The 19,738-nt window shown below is 38.6% G+C and overlaps 1 protein-coding gene and 2 pseudogenes across 1 annotated transcript in view; 1 reads left to right on the plus strand and 2 right to left on the minus strand.

Moving 5' to 3' along the window:
- The window catches only part of GDPD4 (glycerophosphodiester phosphodiesterase domain containing 4), a 99,533-nt gene that overhangs the window by 37,518 nt on the left and 42,277 nt on the right, over positions 1 to 19,738 (minus strand). The window lies entirely within an intron of this gene.
- On the plus strand, positions 2,213 to 3,165 carry LOC138420603 (PC4 and SFRS1-interacting protein pseudogene; annotated as a pseudogene).
- Positions 18,144 to 18,621, minus strand: LOC138421314 (large ribosomal subunit protein uL15-like; annotated as a pseudogene).

Genomic DNA, 19,738 nt, shown 5'->3' on the forward strand with positions numbered 1-19,738 from the left:
AGAAGAGATAAAAAGAAGAAAAAAAAATAACTAAAACAACTTGTATGCATAGCAATAAGTATATAACTATCAATAATTTATTTAAATCTAAATAAACTAAAAAGTCATAGAGTAGAACAGTGGACAAGAAAACCAGACCCATGTACAAGCTAGGGCTTCCCTGGTGGCCTAGCCAGGAAAGATTCCATCTGCAATGCAGAAGACCTGGGTTCAATCCCTGGGTCAGGAAGATCCCCTGGAGAAGGAAATGGCTACCCACTCAAGTATTCTTGCCTAGAGAATCCCATGGACAGAGGGGCCTACTGGGCTACAGTTCACATGGTTGCAAAGAGTTGAACACGACTGAGTGACTAAGCATGCATACAGGTATATATAAGTTACCTAACAAGAGAATCACTTCAGACCTACAGACACATACAGATTGAGAGTCAGAGAATGAAAAAAGCTATTTCATGCAAAGAAAAAGCTGGGGTAGCAATACTACCTAACAAAATTGACTTTGAAACAAAGACTTTAACAAGAAACAAAGAGGGACATTACATAAAGGTAAAGGGATGAATTCAATAAGAAGCTATAACATTGTAAATGGAGAAATGGAGAAACAATGAAAACAGTGACAGGCTTTATTTTCTTGGGCTCTAAAATCACTGCAGATGGTGACTGCAGCCATGAAATTAGAAGACGCTTGCTTCTTGGAAGAAAAGCTATGACCAACCTAGACAGTATATTATAAAGCAGAGATGTTACTTTGCCAACAAAGGTCCATCTAGTCAAGGCTATGGTTTTTCTAGTAGTCATGTGCAGATGTGAGAGTTGGACTCTAAAGAAAGCTGAGCACTGAAGAATCGATGCTTTTGAACTGTGGTGCTGGAGAAGACTCTTGAGAGTGCCTTGGACTGCAAGGAGATCCAGCCAGTCAATCCTAAAAGAAATCAGTCCTGAATATTCATTGGAAGGACTGATGCTGAGGCTGAAACGCCAATACTTCGGCCACCCGGTGCAAAGAACTGACTCATTGGAAAAGACCCTGATGCTAGAATAGATTGAAGGCAGGAGAAGGGGACAGCAGAGGATGAGATGGCTGGATGGCATCACCGACTCGATGGACATGAATTTGAGCAAGCTCCGGGAGTTAGTGATGGACAGTGAAGCCGGGTGTGCTGCGGTCCATGGGGTCGCAAAGAGTCAGAGATGACTGAGAGACTGAACTAACATTGTAAATGTATGTGTATTCACTGTAGGAGCAACTAAACATATAAAGCAATATTAATGAACATAAAGAAACTGAGGGTAACACAATAATGGTGGGGGTATTTTAGGACCTTACTTACTTTGATTCACAGATCACCCTAACAGAAAATTAATATGGAAACATCCTACTTAAATGACACACCTGAACAAATAGACTTACTAAACATATTTAGAACATTCCATTCAGAAACAGCAGACTATGATTCTTTTGAAGGGCACATGGAACATTCTCTTGGATAGATTATATGCCAGGCCACAAATCAAGTCTTAATAAAGTGAGGATGAAATCATATCAAGTATCTTTATAAACCACAAAAGTACGAAATTAGAATGCAACTACAAAAAAAAGATTACAAAAACTACAAACACATGGAGGCTAAACAATATGCAACTGAACAACCAATGAGTAACCCACAGGTCACAAACACGAAATTTAAAAAATACCTAGAGTGATGGTACTCAGGGCTTACCTGGTAGCTCAGGCAGTCAAACATCTGCCTACAATGCGGGAGACCAGGGTTTGATCCCTGGGTCAGGAAGATCCCCTGGAGAAGGAAATGGCAACCCACTCCAGTATTCATGCCTGGAAAATCTCATGGACCAAGGAGCTTGATGGGCTACAGAACATGGCATGGGGTCGTAAAGAGTCAGACATGACTGAGCAACTTCACCTTCACTGAGAGTGACGGTGGCAGCAGTGGCATTTGCTATTCAGAGCTGTTGAGACACCTCTGTGGCAGCCGGTGGAACAGACGGCTTGCATGGACTTGGGCAGAGGTTGCCAGCCTGCCACCACAGCCTCAGTGCCTTCAGTTCCTGGCGGGTGCATTGGGACATGAAGATGCATCTTCTCCCTCTTGCTGCCATGGGGGCCTAAGCTCCCATCCACCTCTCACATCCTCTTGTTCACACTGCTGTACTTCCTCTCTGGACTTCGGACCCCTGGCCTCACCCTTGAAACATGACTTGTGACTTCAAACCTGGGGACCTCATCTTTGTCAAGATGAATGGTTATCCTCATTGGCCAGCTCATAGATGAGGTTCCTGGTAGAGCTGTAAAACCACCCAGAAAAAACTAACTACCCATTTTCTGTTTTGGAACTCGCAGGACTGCTTTTTTAGGCCCCAAAGACATATTTCCTTACTCAGAAAATAAGAAAAAGTACGGCGAACCAAATAAACAAAAAGTCTTTAGTGAAGGCTTACGAGAGATAAACAACAATTTGCAAGTGAAACTTTCAAGTCAACAAGCATCAGCTAAACAAAAAGAATGTGTCATCTGATGTTGCAGTTCAAGAAAAAGAAACTATTGTTTCAAAGGAAAATACTGACCATGAAGAAAAAGCCAGCCATGATGTGACTAAAGCAACTGACATAACCATACCCAAAGCTACCAGAAGAGGGAGAGAGAGAAAAGCAGAAAAACAAGCAGAAACTGAGCAGGAAGGAGTAGTGACTATAGCAACAGCGTCTGTTGATCTAAAAGTGAGTCCTAAAGGAGGACGACCTGTAGCTACAGAAGTCAAGATTTCAAAACCAAGAGACAGACTCAAAATGGTGAAATAGCCCTGTCCTTCAGAAAGTGACAGGGTGACTGAAGAAGACAAAAGTAAGAAAAGGGGAAAAAGAACCTAAAAAGCAGCTTAAAAAGGATGAAAAGGGTCAGAAGGAAGAAAAGAGCCAAATAAAAAAGGGAAAATAGGAAGTTGAATTTAAAAGAAGAAATTTAGCTTAAACAGGGGTTATATCAATCTCTGATTCTGAAGAGGAAAGAGATGAAAGAAAGTTTCAGACTGCTCATGGAAGGAATATGCTCAAAGGCCAACCAACATGAGAAAGAAGCAACAGATAGAAAATGCAAGCAAGAGGAACAAATGGAAATTGATCATCAAAACAACATGTAATCTTCAGTAATTAAAAATACATCTCATTTTAGGCTCTAAGCATTAATCTGGTTACTGAAAAAAGAATACAAGTGGAGCAAACAAGAAATGAAGATCTTGAGACAGACTCACTGGACTGAATTTTTTCCTTTTCTCCCTTGATGGAAGAATGTTCCAGTTCTAAATTGAGGACTTCATTAATGGCATTACTACTGTGTTATAATCATTAAAAAAGAACACTTCCTGTAAGGTACACATACAGACTAAGGTTGGCCATCATTCCTGTTAAAAGTTTTTACCAAGCTTAAAATGAAGCGTTGTGTTTGAAAGTTATAAATAAACTCAGATAAAGGTAGCGGTTGTACATTATTTCATTCAGAAAATATAAAATTTCATTTTGTTTTGAAGGTAGGTGCTAAACTGAAGTAGTTTTAACCCCAGGCAACGGGGCAGTTATGCCTTCTCTGACATTCCTTTGCTGTTTAATTCTTTAGAATATTAATAATTGTTTTTAATCTTGAGGGATTAAACAGCAGAATTGTTAAGAAAACAAAAATGAAACTGTAACTAAAATTTAAAAATAAACTTTTTTTTAAAAAAACAAACCTGAAAAAAAAAATACCTGGTGACAAATGAAAATGAAACACAAAGATCCAAAATCTACTGGATACAGAAAAAGCAGTTCTAAGAGGGATGTTTATAGTGATACAAGCCTATCTCAGAAAAAAAGAAAATCTGAAATCATGAACCTAAAGAAAGCAAAAAAAAAAAAAAAAAAAAGACACCAAAGCTAATGTTAGTAGAAGGAAAGATATCACGGAGATTAGAGCAAAAATAAATAAAACACAGATAAAAACTATAGGATAGATAATTGTGGCTCAGATGGTAAAGAATCTGCCTGCAATGCAGGAGACCCAGGTTCAATCGCTGGGTCAGGAAGATCCCCTGGAGAAAGGAATGGCAGCCAACTCCAGTATCCTTGCCTGGGAAATTCCATGGACAAAAGAGCCTAGTGGGCTGCAGTCCATGGGGTCACAAAGATTCAGACATGACTGAGCAACTTAACACAACAAGGAGTGGTTCTTTGAAAGGAAAAACGAAATTCATAAAACTTTTGCCAGACTCATCAAGAAAACTGACGGAGGGCCCAAACAAAATTAGAAATGAAAGAGAAGTTACAACTGACACCACAGAGGTACAAAAGATCAGATTACTGCAGACAAATATGGCAACAAAATGGACAGCTTAGAATTGTTGGACATCTTACCAATGTACACTCTGTCAAGAATGAATATGGAAGAAACAGAAAGCATGAACAGGACAATTATTAGTAATGAAACTGATAAGCAAAAAACTCCCTACAACAAAATCCCAGCCAGTTTCACAGGTGAATTATACCAAACTTTTACAGAAGAATTAACACCTGTCCTTTTCAAGCTGTTCCACAAGTTTCATTTATGTGTGGAATCTAAAAACCGAAACACTGCAACAAAATTCAGCCCATTTATGATTAAAACTCTTCAAAAAATTGGCATAGAAGGAACCTACCTCAACATAGTAAAGGCCTCAACATATTATAGTTCAGTTCAGTTCAGCTCAGTTGCTCAGTAGCGTTTGACTCTTTGAGACCACATGAATCGCAGCACGCCAGGCCTCCCTGTCCATCACCAACTCCCAGAGTTCACCGAAACTCATGTGCATCGAGTTGGTGATGCCATCCAGTCATCTCATCCTCTGTTGTCCCCTTCTCCTCCTGCCCACAATCCCTCCCAGCATCAGGGTCTTTTCCAGTGAGTCAACTCTTCGCATAAGGTGGCCAAAGTATTGGAGTTTCAGCCTCAGCATCAGTCCTTCCAATGAACACCCAGGACTGATCTCCTTTAAGATGGATTGACTGGATCTCCTTAGAGTCCAAGGGACTCTCAAGAGTCTTCTCCAACACCACAGTTCAAAAGCATCAATTCTTCGGTGCTCAGCTTTCTTCACAGTCCAACTCTCACATCCATACATGACCACTGGAAAAACCATAGCCTTGGCTAGATGGAACTTTGTTGGCAAAGTAATGTCTCTGCTTTTCAATATGCTATCTAGGTTGGTCACAACTTTCCTTCCAAGGAGTAACCGTCTTTTAATTTCATGGCTGCAATCACATTCTGCAGTGATTTTGGAGCCTCCCAAAATAAAGTCTGACATTGTTTCCACTGTTTCCCCATCTATTTCCCATGAAGTGATGGGAACAGATGCCATGATCTTCATTTTCTGAATGTTGAGCTTTAAGCCAATTTTTTCACTCTCCTCTTTCACTTTCATCAAGAGGCTCTTTAGGTCGTCTTCACTTTCTGCCATAAGGGTGGTGTCATCTGCATATCCGAGGTTATCGATAGTTCTCCGGCAATCTTGATTTCAGCTTGTGCTTCTTCCAGTCCAGCGTTTCTCATGATGTACTCTGCATAGAAGTTAAATAAGCAGGGTGACAATATACAGCCTTGATGTACTCCTTTTCCTATTTGGAACCATTCTGTTGTTCCATGTTCTAACTGTTGCTTCCTGACATTCATATAGGTTTCTCAAGAGGCAGGTCAGGTGGTCTGGTATTCCCATCTCTTTCAGAATTTTCCACAGTTGATTGTGATCCACACAGTCAAAGGCTTTGGCATAGTCAATAAAGCAGAAATACATGTTTTTCTGGAAATCTCTTGTTTTTTCCATGATCCAGCAGATGTTGGCAATTTGATCTCTGGTTCCTCTGCCTTTTCTAAAACCAGATTGAACATCAGGAAGTTCATGGTTCATGTATTGCTGAAGCCTGGCTTGGAGAATTTCGAACATTACTAGTGTGTGAGATGAGTGCAATTGTGTGGTAGTTTTAGCATTCTTTGGCATTGCCTTTCTTTGGGATTGGAATGAAAACTGACCTTTTCCAGTCCTGTGGCCACTGCTGAGTTTTCCAAATTTGCTGGTATATTGAATGCAGCACTTTCACAGTATCATCTTTCAGGATTTGAAATAGCTCAACTGGAATTCCATATAAGCCTATAGCAAACATTATTCTCAATGGTGAAAAACTGAAAGCATTCCCCCGAAGATCAGGAACAAGACAAGGGTGTCCACTTTCACCCCTATTATTCAACATAGTTCTGGAAGTCCTAGCTACAGCAACCAGAGAAGAAAAATAAATACAAGGAACCCAGATCAAAAAGAAGAAGAAAAGCACTCACTGTTTGCAGATGACATGATACTGTACATAGAAAACCCTAAAGATAGTATCAGAAAATTACTAGAGCTAATCATCGAATTTGGCAAAGTTCCAGGATACAAAATCAATACACAGAAATCACTTGCATTTCTATATACTAACAATGAAAAATCCTTAATTTCCAAAATATACAAGAAGCTCATACAATTCAATGCCAGAAAAACAAACAACCCAATGAAAAAATGGGAAAAAGACCTAAACAGACATTACATAAAGAAGACATACAGATGGCTAATAATCACATGAAAAAATTCTCAACATTGCTCATTATTAGAAAAATGTAAATCAACATTACAATGAGATATCATCTCACACTGGTTAGAATGGCCAATCAATTTATAAACAATAAATGCTGGAGAAGGTGTGGAGAAAAGGGAACACTCTTGTACTGCCAGTGGGAATGTGGGTTGATACAGCCACTATGGAAGATGGTATGAAGATTCCTTAAAAAACTAGGAATAAAACCACCATATGACCCAGCAATCCCACCCCTAGGTATATACCCCAAGGAAACAAAAATGGAAAAAAGACAAATGTATCCCATTGTTCATTCCAGCACTATTTACAATAGCTAGAACATGGAAGCAACCTAGATTTCCATCGACAGATGAATGGGTAAAGAAGTTGTGGTACATATACACAATGGAATATTACTCAGCCGCAAAAGGAATGCATTTGAGTCAGTTCTAATGAGGTGGATGAACCTAGAACCTACTATACAGAGTGAAGTAAGTCAGAAAGAGAAAGATAAATATTGTATTCTAATACATATATATGGAATGTAGAAAAATGGTACTGACAAATTTATTTACAGGGCAGCATTGAAGAATTAGACAGAGAATAGACTTATGGACATAGCGAGAGGGGAGGAGAGGGTGAGATGTATGGAAAGAGTAACATGGAAACTTACATTACCATATGTAAAATAGATAGTGAACGGGAATTTGCTGTATGGATCAGGAAACTCAACCAGGGGCTCTGTATCAACCTAGAGGTGTGGGATGAGGAGGGAGGTGGGAGGGAGGTTCAAAAGGGAGGGGATATATGTATGTATATGTATGTATGGCTGGTTCATTTTGAGGTTTGGCAGAAAACAGTGAAATTCTGTAAAGCAATTATCCTTCAGTAAAAAAATAAATTTTAAAAAAGTAAAACAAAACAAAACAAACAAATATAACAAAATGGAACATCATAGATACAAAGAATGAAGTAGTGAATGCTAAAGGGAAGAAGTAATGGATAAAACAGGTAAGATTAAGAGGTACAAAAGTCCCTGATGCTGGGAAAGATTGAGGGCAGGAGAAGAGGGCGTCAGAGGATGATGGTTGGATGACATCACTGATGCAATGGATATGAACTTGGGCAAACTTCAGGAGATGGTGAGGGACAGGGAGGCCTGGCATGCTGTAGTCCAGGGGGGTCACAAAGAATCGGATATGACTGGGCAACTAAACAACAACCAGGCACAAACTTCCAGTTATAAAATATATAAGCCAGAGAAACATAATGTACAGCAAAGGAAATACAGTCAATAATATCATAATAACTTTGTATGGTGACAGATGTAAGCAGACTTATTGTAGTGATCATTATGTAATGTATAAAAATATCAAATCACCATGTTGAAACTAATATAATATTTTAAGCCAATAAATCTTCAGTTTTAAAAAAGAACAATTATGTAAAATCTTCTCAGTGATGCCACTTAGAGGGAAAGATTATCACTCAATAGATAATTCTGAAAACCAGCTGTAAACTTAAATGAACAATAATATCATTTTCTTATTATAACAGGTGCCACTACTTTTACTATTAATCCCACTACGGAAGTAAACCAGGTTGCTCAGAGTACTAAACTATTCATGAAGAGAGAATTTCTAACAATATTAAGTCCATTTCCATTTACCAACCTATAACTGTTATTTTGAGACTATTGTCATATAACACTTGTTTCTTCTCTATCAGTTCAGTTCAGTCATTCAGTCTTGTCCGACTCTTTGCGACCCCATGAATTGCAGCACGCCAGGCCTCCCTGTCCATCACCAACTCCCGGAATTCATTCAGACTCACATCCATCGAGTCAGTGATGCCATCCAGCCATCTCATCCTCTGTCGTCCCCTTCTTCTCCTGCCCCCAATCCCTCCCAGCATCAGAGTCTTTTCCAATGAGTCAACTCTTCGCATGTGGTGGCCAAAGTACTGGGAGTTTCAGCCTTAGCATCATTCCTTCCAAAGAAATCCCAGGGCTGATCTCCTTCAGAATGGACTGGTTGGATCTCCTTGCAGTCCAAGGGACTCTCAAGAGTCTTCTCCAACACCACAGTTCAAAAGCATCAATTCTTCGGCGCTCAGCCTTCTTCACAGTCCAACTCTCACATCCATACATGACCACAGGAAAAACCATAGCCTTGACTAGACGGACCTTAGTCAGCAAAGCAATGTCTCTGCTTTTGAATATGCTATCTAGGTTCTTCTCTATAGCACTTTCCTAAAAATTTTATGTTAGGAATCTTTTTTGAAAAAGAACAGTTAGAATAAAGCCACCACAGACAAATTAGTATCAGGAGCTGAAGAAAATTCTACAGTTCAGTCACTTCAGTCATTCTTTGAGATCCCATGGACTATACAGCCCATGGAATTCTCCAGGCCAGATTACTTGAGTAGGTAGTCTCTCACTTCTCCAGCCAGGGATCAAACCCAGGTCTCCTGCATTGCAGACAGATTCTTTACTAGCTGAGCCACAAGGGAAGCACAAGAATACTGGAGTGGGTAGCCTATCCCTTTTCCAGGGGATCTTCCCAACCTAGGAATCAAACCGGGGTCTCCTGCATTGCAGGCGCACTCTTACCAACTGAACTATCAGGGAAGCCCATTTATTTATTTTTATTTTTAAAAAAATTACATAAACTTCAAACTTCACTAATCCTGGATTGTTCCTTACTCTCAGTCAGTTCAGTTCAGTTGCTCAGTCATGTTCGACTCTTTGCAACCCCATGGACTGCAGCACGCCAGGCTTCCCTGTCCATCACGAACTCCTAGAGTTTACTCAAATGCATGTCCATTGAGTTGGTGATACCATCCAACCATCTCATCCTCTGGTGTCCCCTTTTCCTCCCACCTTCAATCTTTCCCAGCATCAGGGTCTTTTCAAGCGAGTTAGTTCTTTGCATCAGGTGGTCAAAGTTTTGGAGTTTCAGCTTCAGTATCAGTCCTTCCAATGAATATTCAGGACTGATTTCCTTTAGGATGGACTGGTTGGATCTCCTTGCAGTCCAAGGGACTCTCAAGAGTCTTCTCCAACATCACAGTTTAAAAGCATGAATTCTTTAGTGCTCAGCTTTCGTTATAGTCCAATTCTCACATCCAGACATGACCACTGGAAAAACCATAGCTTTTACTAGATGGACCTTTGTTGGCAGAGTAATGTCTCTGCTTTTGAATATGCTGCCTAGGTTGGTCATAACTTTCCTTCCAAGGAGCAAGTGTCTTTTAATTTTATGGCTGCAGTCACCGTCTGCAGTGATTTTGGAGCCCCCCCCCCCAAATAAAGTCTGTCACTGTTTTCACTGTTTCCCCATATATTTGCCATGAAGTGATGGGACCAGATGCCATGATCTTCGTTTTCTGAATGTTGAGCTTTAAGCCAACTTTTTCACTCTCCTCTTTCACTTTCATGAAGAGGCTCTTTAGTTCTTCTTCACTTTCTACCATAAGGGTGGTGTCATTTTCATATCTGAGGTTATTGATATTTCTCCCAGCAATCTTGATTCTTTCCAGCCTGTGCTTCCTCCAGCCCTGCATTTCTCATGATGTACTCTGTATGTAAGTTAAATAAGTAGGGTGACAATATACAGCCTTGACGTACTCCTTTTCCAATTTCAACTGCACGTTATCAAATTGTAGCTATAGACACTAGTATGTTGATTCAATAAATAAATAAATAAATAAATAAATGGTCATGGTAGCAGAATTCCTGAGGAGAAAGGATCTAGAATAATCAGAGTAAAATCCATAAGAGTTCACAATGACTCAATTGAAACTTTTGCCTAAAATCCTAATACTGAATTTAAGGAAGATCTAACTCAACTATAACAGACTTGATAAAACAAGGTTTAACTATATCTTATATTAGTCCAAGCAATGTATCTATTTTATGATTTCTTTTAAACCCCAAAACTGAGACAGTGGAGGATATAAATTCATTCACTATCTGTGAGTTCTTAACCAAAGAATTATACCTCATTTTCTAGTTTGTGTAACCCAAATGTATTCTTTTTGGTTCTATATTTACTTTTGTTGTGTCTTATCTGATGAAGATCATCAACACTGCCTGCCCTGACCAGGGCAAAATCAACAATTTGCCTGGGAAGTTATGTTTCAGCTTTTCTGAAGAGGCTTCCTTGGTGGCTCAGACGGTAAAGCATCTGTCTGCAATGTAAGAGACCTGGGTTCGATCCCTGGGTTGGGAAGATCCCCGGGAGGAGGAAATGGCAGCCCACTCCAGTATTCTTGCCTGGAAAATCCCATGGACGGTGGAGCCTGGTAGGCTACTGTCCATGGGGTCGCAAAGAGTCGGACACGACTGAGCGACTTCACTTCACTTCATTCTCCTTAAGTCTTAAACCAAGATCTTAAGGCTATGCAGTAACCCATCTTGAAATTCTTAAGATTGAATCTATGATTTTATTCATAAAACTTCTAAGGGTAAACTTAACTCTATAAAATTATAGTTCATTATCCAGAGTTCAGCAAACTTATGTGTGAAGGAGCAGATACAAATATTATTTTTACTTTGTGTGAGTCACAGCTCTGTCTCAACTATTGAACTATTACAGTGCAAGACAGCTGTAAACTGTTCATAAGTGAATAAGCATAGCTATGTTCCAATAAAACTTTACAGATTGAACTAAAACAAAACGAGTTTTATATGAGTTTTACAATCTTGAAATATTACTCTTTTGATTGTTTCCAATGACTTAGAAATACAAACACCATTCTTACTTTGCAGGCCATACAGAACAGCTAGTGAACTGAACTGGACCATAGACTGTAGTTTGCCAGCTCCTGATCTACGCCATGATATATTGGCTGAGGAGAGACAAAATGCAATGAGAGATTGCAAATTTTTCAAAATTATCAAGGGTCAACCACTAAATCACTAAAGATGATTTCTGGGATTAACTGGTTCTTTAAGATTAAAGACGGAAGCATTTATGAAATGTGTCCATGTGATCTGACTTAATCAGACATCCTAGAACCATTTTCAAAAACAGAAACCAAAAAGACCTTCAGTGATCTCAAAATATTTATTCAATGTTCATCTTTGCTGAACTTGCTCACCTTCTTGATCTTCCAGATAACCATAAATCTTTCTCTTTAAAAGTATACAAAACAAGAGGTCAAATCTAAATTTGGTCTAATCTATTAACAAGTTAACAGACATCAAAGACTCATTGTTTATTAATGCCTATTCCTTGATCTAGGAGTAAGGCTTTTTATCTTTGCCTCAGGGGGAAAAAATGGAACACTTGGCAACACTAATCATCTACTCATAGCCTGTAAGAGGCTTCCCAGGTGGCTCAGTCAGTAAAGAATTCAACTGACAGGGCAGGAGACACAGGTTCAGTCCCTGGGTTGGGAAGAACCCCTGGAGGAAGAAATGGCCATCCACTTCAGTATTCTTGCCTGGAGGATTCCACGGACAGAGGAGCCTGACAGGCTCCATCCAGTCCATGGAGTCACAAACAGTCGGACATGACTGAGCGACTGGGCACATAGCTAGTAAGATGAGACATTAGAGGAAAGGTTTCCACAGATCATCAAACTACAAGAATGCTCTGACTAAAGTCCTTGACAAGGGCCTCTTTCACAGAAGACAGATCAGTCTACAGAGATCACAAATTCCATCACATTGATGTACAGCATTTGACTCTCAATTCCGAAAAGAAACACTAGAACCACTTAGGTTTTGAGATTTATGATGGCAACCTGGTAGTACCAATTAAACTCAAACAGGTATTTCTTCAAATCTTCCATGATACAACTCACTACAGTAGGGATAAACTGACTACAGTATGTATGTATGTATGTATATATGCATACATATATCTATATATCTACATCTATATGGACTGTGCTGGGTCTTTGTGCATGAACTTTCTCTAGCTGGAGCAAGTGGGGGCTACTCTCTGGTTGCAGAGCACGGACTTCTCATTGCAGTGGCTTCCACTGTTGTGGAGCATGGGTCCTGGAGCACCTGGGCTTCAGCAGTTGTGGTGCATGGGCTTAATTGCCACAGAATCTTCCCAGACCAGGGGTTGAACCCATGTCCCCAGAATTGGTAGGATAATTCTTACCACTGGGACACCAGGTAAGTTCAAACTGACTACAGTATTAAATGAACATTGATGGGGTAACTTTTCAAGACATCAAAAGATATGAGCAGTTCTTCCCTCATCTACCAACACAATCCTAGAAAAAACTATAAAAGTCGGATATGAAAGGCACCTTGCCCAAAGGATCCTTTGAGGATGTCCAAATAGATTCTGTACAATTTCTTCCCTCTGTGCATTATGAATTTGTACTAGTAACTGTGTGTTTATTTTGGGAGTGTCCCAGATAATTTCACTGCTACTTAAAATAGCTTAAAAAACTGTTACATATTTGTGTTCTGTACCTAAGCCATTCCAACTGAGCTATCCAGTGATAGGTGAAAACATTTTATTGGAAGTTTTACTTTGAATTAGGTAAAGCTTAGCTCCGTACTAAAAAAATGTCCTGTCCTTAAACATACAGATACTCTAGAAAAGTGGGAAGAATACATGATATGTAAAAACTGAAATCTGCCAAACTGTCAGATACTCTTGACAACCCATACTCTTAAGGACCACTCTTTTTTCTCTTAGGTTTTGTGTTCTTTCCCACCAGGTAATCCTAGATTTGGTGCTACTGATGTTCAGTTGGTAAGTTGTGTCCAACTCTTTGCGACCCCACGGGCTGCAGCATGCCTGTCTCCCCTGTATTTCACCGTCTCATGGAACCCTAGATTATCTTCTGTTAATTGGCCACTTGCAGGCCTATATTTTGGAAATATCTCTACTCTAGCTTTAAAACTTTTCAGCTAAAATTTACCAAAACTCTCTTAGGTAAATATTATAAGGGGTAAAGCAATATATCTCAGCTGAATCATTAACAGAACAGGTTGCTTTTCCTTGCCAACCATCGAAGCAGTGAAGTCCAGTGTACAGAGAACAGCTTACAGAGAGACTGCCATTGAACATCACCGGAGAGGACTGTACCGAATACTCTTAACTTCAACAGAGCTATTAAAGTAGAAGGACTTGATCCTTGGATACACATTTCCCAACTAAAATTACAACCCCATCTGACAACAATTGGAAAGTCACACTCATTAGAGATTATAAACTCAGGTTGCCTAGAGAACCACAGGAAGTCAAGAGTTGACCCTAGATCCCTGGCATGAACAAACAGCTGCATGAAGTAGAACAGCTTTCCTCAAAGAGCAATGGGAAAAGATTTTCTTGTTAAATGCTAGGTTCTCCTTTGAATGCTTTCATTCCATATCTTTCTGGCCATATTTTCTTTTTATTGATTTAAGGTTAAGAATGTATTTATTTAGGCTGCATGTGAGCTATTCAGTTGCAGTGCACAAGCTTCTCATTGTGATGGCCTCATTTGTAGAGCGTGGGCTTTAGGGCAGGCTGGCTTCAGCAGTTACAGCATATGGATTCAGTAGTTGTGGCACATGGGTGTAGTTGCCCTGCAGCATGAGGAGTCTTCCCAAGCCAGGGATCAAGCCCTTTCCTCCTTTAGTGGCAGGTGAATTCTTAACCACTGGAATACTAGGGAAGTCCTAAGGTTATATACTTTTGATTTAGCCGACCATATTTCTCTTACTAAAAATAATAATTTGCCTAACTCTAAGCTTTTCTACCCTGGTGGCTCAGACGGTAAAGCGTCTGCCTGCAATGCGGAAGACCTGGGTTCAATTCCTGGGTAGGGAAGATACCCTGGAGAAGGAAATGGCAATCCACTCCAGCACTCTTGCCTGGAAAATCCCATGGATGGAGGAGCCTGATAGGCTACAGTCCATGGGGTTGCAAAGAGTCAGACACGACTGAGCGACTTCTCTTTCACTTTCAAGCTTTTCTACACAATCATCACTCTAAGTTCCTCCAAGATGTTACTAGTGTAGACAACTTGAAATTTTATTAATAACGATTATATTTGTAGTGACAGTATTTTTCTCGTATAACTCCTGTGTTCTTTAACTATGTAGAAATCAGGCTTTTTGATGGTAACCCATGGCAGGGTTAGATGTTCTGTGGGCCAGTTAGATCTCCCCAACTGCAGGACTCTCCAAACTCTCAGTAAACAACATCTGCATATAAAGCATATGAAGAACAGCATATTTCCTAGGAAACAGCTCTCTAAGGATATGGATCCCACTACCAGGAACTGACTAATTGAAGTGATTTAAAAAATGTGTCTTTCACTTTGGCTGATGTGATAAAAGACACAACCCAAGCCTTAGGTGTATACCATAACTGTTTAAATTCCTTAGCCTGAGTAGTTATGGAAAATAGTGAAGCCCTGGATTTATTTTTGTCCAACCAGCATCACTGCCAACACTTCATGTTGTACTGGATTAAAGACCAACTGTGGCTTGAATCTGGGAATTGGTAATGGACAGGGAGGCCTGGCATGCTGTGGTCCATGGGGCTGCAAAGAGTCGGACATGACTGAGCGACTGAACTGAACTGAACTGTGGCTTGATAAGGGAGGGGTTTATTAAATGTAATCAAAAGGACTTGCATTGCCTCGGTTTTGCAGCAGTGGATGCTACTAGGAACGCAGTGTTTCAGGAAATTTAACTTACCAATATCATTAATTGTACATTTTCAATGACATTGATAAGAAGAAAGGAGTGTAAGATTTGCTTTCTAAGCCCTGGATACTAGACAATCATTTATTCAGCAAGCATACTCTGTGTGCTCCTAAAACACAAATTCTATTTTCAAAATATTCAGTTTAGTAAGGCAGGTAAGACACACAGACAAATAAAACATAATATGTTTCATGACAGTGGTCACTGAAAATTATTTTGGGCTCTTCTTAGAGTTGGACTATGGTATCAGTAAGATGCAATTTGCAAAAAAAAAAAAAAAAAAACCCAAAAAACAAAAAACAAAACCCAACACCAAATGCACTATTTAATTTTACCACAGCATATACTAAAAATGAGAAAACTAAAGCTTAAAAAATGACAAGTACAATTATTCAACTAATAGGTAAACTATAAGTGACATGTCCAATCACTCAACTCAACAGTGAACAACCGCAGGATTAAAATTCAGCCCTGATGCTAGGATTCTTTCCTTGGGTGTATTATTTCCCACTATACATACGTATCATGCTAGAATAAGGCTATTCAAGTCAACTAAACAGTGTGTTTAGTGAAAGAGCTGAAAGTATTTGGTTGTTCTAGAATGTGAAGCAAAATGTAATTAAAGACAAGTGAGTGTGTACAATAAATTATATAAGATTTGAGGGAGGAGAACTGTTGATATATTTGTCTTGGTTTGTGGTAAGAAGCAATTAAATGGATCAAAATTTGGACAAAGTTCAGTTTAACTCATTTAAAAAGATAGTTAAAGGGCTTTTGAATTTCTGCTGACAAACATTACATTATTGTATGACTATAATTCAGTTTTACCCTTGTTAAAATGCCAAATGGATCTTTGACTATTTGGTCTTCTCCTTAAAATATGGACTGAACATTGTGGGTCATCATCTGTCCACTTAGCAAAGGTCCCATATTTCCCTTAAATAACTTGTGCTTCGTTATTTCATGCCTTAACTTTGGCATGCCCTTTATTATTTTTAGATAACAAAAACAAATGTTTTTTACTTTTTAAGGAATTCAATTTCCTTATAATTGTTATGTTCTGCTATTTTTGTTTTAAAAGTGTTTAGCAGTATGGTTGATAACAAAACTAAAATTATTCTCTGTTCTTAGTTACCTAACTCTCCAAAATTAAATGAACTATATACCATAACATTTTTATGTTATCTTCCAAACATAGGATCCTAAATTCAGAAAAAATAAATTAAGTTTTTTACATCCCAAATTATGTGCTATTCCTCAGCAAAATATCAAAAGTTGTCTCTTTCATGATGCAAACCTGACTGTAGCACTTACAAGCAAGGATAATACAATTAGATATATTATGCTCTATATCACTCGTACCCTTTTCCTTGTTTTGAAATATCAAGAATGTCTTTCACAGAGCAAAAGCTTTTCATTTTCATGACGTCTAATTTATCCAGTTTTCTTTCAAAGATGCTTTTGACGTTCCAAGAACTCTTTATGTAATCCAGGGTTACCACAATTTTCTACCATATATTCTATTAGAAGTTTTATACTAAATAAAAAATTTTATTTAGGAATTACATATTCCTTTTCTGATGCTCTTTCTCTTTCTACAGAGACTTGAGTTTCTCATCTATATTGTTTTCCTTCTCTCTGAAGAACTTCTTGCGATGGTTTTTGCAATTATAAATAGTCTACTCTTTTCTTGTATGCATGGTTTCAAGACCGATGGGAAGTCTGATGTAATTCTTATCTTTGTTCTTCAATAGGTAAGGATATTTTTCCTCCTGGCTGACTTCTTTAGAGAATTTTTTGTCTTTGATTTTCTGCAATTTGAATACAATATGCCTAGGTATAGAATTTTTAATAATTATCCTTTCTTTTTCCAGGTCTTATGGAAAATGAATTAATTCAGTCTTTCACCATTAGTATAATAAAAGCTATAAGTATACCGGAGATTACCTCTATCAAGTTAAGAAAGTCTCTATTTTTTAGTTTGCAAAGAGTTTTTAAAATGAAAAACGGAACTGAATTATATCAAATGATCTGCGTGTATTGAGATTATATGACTTTCTTCATGTAAGTTCACATGATAAAAAATCATTCATTTTTAAACTGTAAGCACTAACAGTGCATTCTCATGATAAAACTCCTTTGATTAAGATATGCTCTTTTTACATGTTGCTGGATTTTGTTGAGGTTATTTCAATCTATATTCATGAGGGGTATCAGTCCTGAGGTTTATGAAAATGCTTTTGTTTGTTATCAGAGAAATACTGGGCTGATCAAATTACACTGGGAATTATGCTCTCTTGTTGGATTTTCTAGAATCCACTGACTGTGGAATCAGTATAATTTTTTTCTTGTGCAATCGTAGAATTCCCCAGTGAGCACACCTGCATCTGGAATTTTCTGTTGAAAGTTTTTACACTACAATGTCAGTTTCTTTATATATTTCTTACTGAGTTTTTCAAAAGATAAAATTTATATTTCAAGGCAGGACAAGAAAATTTAAGGATAAAATGCTCTTTCTCTGGCCTTTGGCCCTCCTTCCCCTGACCCCACCCCTTCAATATGCAATGTGCTTCTGCCTTGAACATCAACAAGATCTCAAAGATGGGAATGACTGCTTTACTGGAAACATCAATTTTTACTTTTTTTCTGATGCTACTAATGTGATGTCTTAAAAGATTAGCATTCTTTCTCAACTCTGCAAGGGTTCATGGTGACTTTCTGCTCACTTTATATGTGCTTATCTGGTCTGTTTATCTTTGGTGAATGTTATGTAAAATGTCAGCATGTCATTTTTTTTTTTTGAAAAGCACTTGTTAACATTTAATTAATTTCCCAGCATGTGACTTTAAGCCACCAGGACACAAGCCCCATCTACATGCTTAATCTTCTCAGCTCTTCTGCTGAAGAATTTGGCTTTCATGATGACAGGCTGCTTTGGGAGCTTTCCCTTCCCCAGAACTTTATTTACTACAATCTATTTACTACAAAGTTCTGGGGAAGGGAAAGCTCCTAGATTGCACCACATCAGTAATAAGAACAGCACTTGTCTTGTTCTTGGCAGCATTTACTTGGGTCTGCTCACTGACCAATGTCCACAATTTATCAAGGTCGATATTTGGGCAGAAACTCTGGTTCCTCTTTTAGTGGTAATGCCTCATACCAACTTTCCCAGAGTATCGTGGGTGATAGCTGTCGAAGTTGATCCTGTGGTCATGCATGCTACCCGCATTATCTCGGCCTCCTAGGTGTTCTCGGTGTTTGTCCATGTGGTTGTGGCTCATGTGGCCCCTAAGTTTATGCGTCTTCCTTAGTCTGGATGGCATGTTGTCGGCCTAGACGAGAGAGGTCAGCATGTCATTGTGATGTATGATCTTTTGTCTCGAAAACCTATATGACTGTGCCTTGAACATCAACTACTAGAACAGTTCTTAGAGCTTTTGAGAGTCTGTCTCCTGGTTATAATCTTCAGTTTGGCTCAACTTCTTTTTTAAAATTTGATTGTTAATTGAATTTTCATGATACAAAGAATTGTTCCATTCCATCTAAATTGGCAGATTTATGCACATGGACTTACAACCATGCCTAATTTTACAACTGAATTAACAACTGGTTCTGAAAGCTCTGAGATCTATTTAGTTCTTATGAGCCAATATGAGCCAGCTCCACTATTCACTTTCATTATTGCCTTTGTTAATGACTGGAGGGTCTGAACTGATGAACATTCTTTCATTCCTAATGTTTGAAACTTGTGTATTTTCTTTTTGTCTTGGTCAATTGACTAGATGTTTATCAATTTTGTTGATCTCTAAAGAATAACCTTTTGTTTCATTGATGTTTTCTATTTCTCTGTTTCCATTTCACTGATTTGTGCTTTTTATTTTTTTTCTCTTCTGTTTACTTCAAGTTAAATTTGCTCTTTTTCTAGCTTATTAAAGAGGAAGCTTACATTTTTGATTTGAGACCCTTCTTTCCTAACATAAGCAGATAATCCCAGGAGTGTTTCTCTAGTCACTGCCATAGTTGCATTCTACCAATTTTTAAAAACTTTTATGCATTTTTGGTTGTGCTGAGTCTTCATTACTGTGTGTGGGCTTTCTCTAGCTACAGTAACTGGGGGCTACCCTTCTTTGCAGTGTGCAAGCTTCTCACTGTGGTGGCTTCTCATTGTTGAGTATGTGCTCTAGGAGGCTGGGCTCAGTAGTTGTGGTACCTGTGCTTAGTTGCTCTGTGGCATGTGGGATCTCCTTGGACCAGGGATCAAACCTTTGTCCCCTGCATTGGCCACAGGATCACCAGGGAAGCTCTGCCCATTTTAATATGTTGTATTTTTTTTTTTTGATTCAATGTAAAACATATGCAATTTTCTCTGAGATTTCTCCCCTTTTTTCTATGGGTTATTTAGAGGTGTGGGTTTTTTTGTTTTGTTTTGTTTTGTTTTGT

The sequence above is a fragment of the Ovis canadensis genome, chromosome 15 (assembly GCF_042477335.2).
Source record: "Ovis canadensis isolate MfBH-ARS-UI-01 breed Bighorn chromosome 15, ARS-UI_OviCan_v2, whole genome shotgun sequence".
Lineage (NCBI taxonomy): Eukaryota > Metazoa > Chordata > Mammalia > Artiodactyla > Bovidae > Ovis > Ovis canadensis.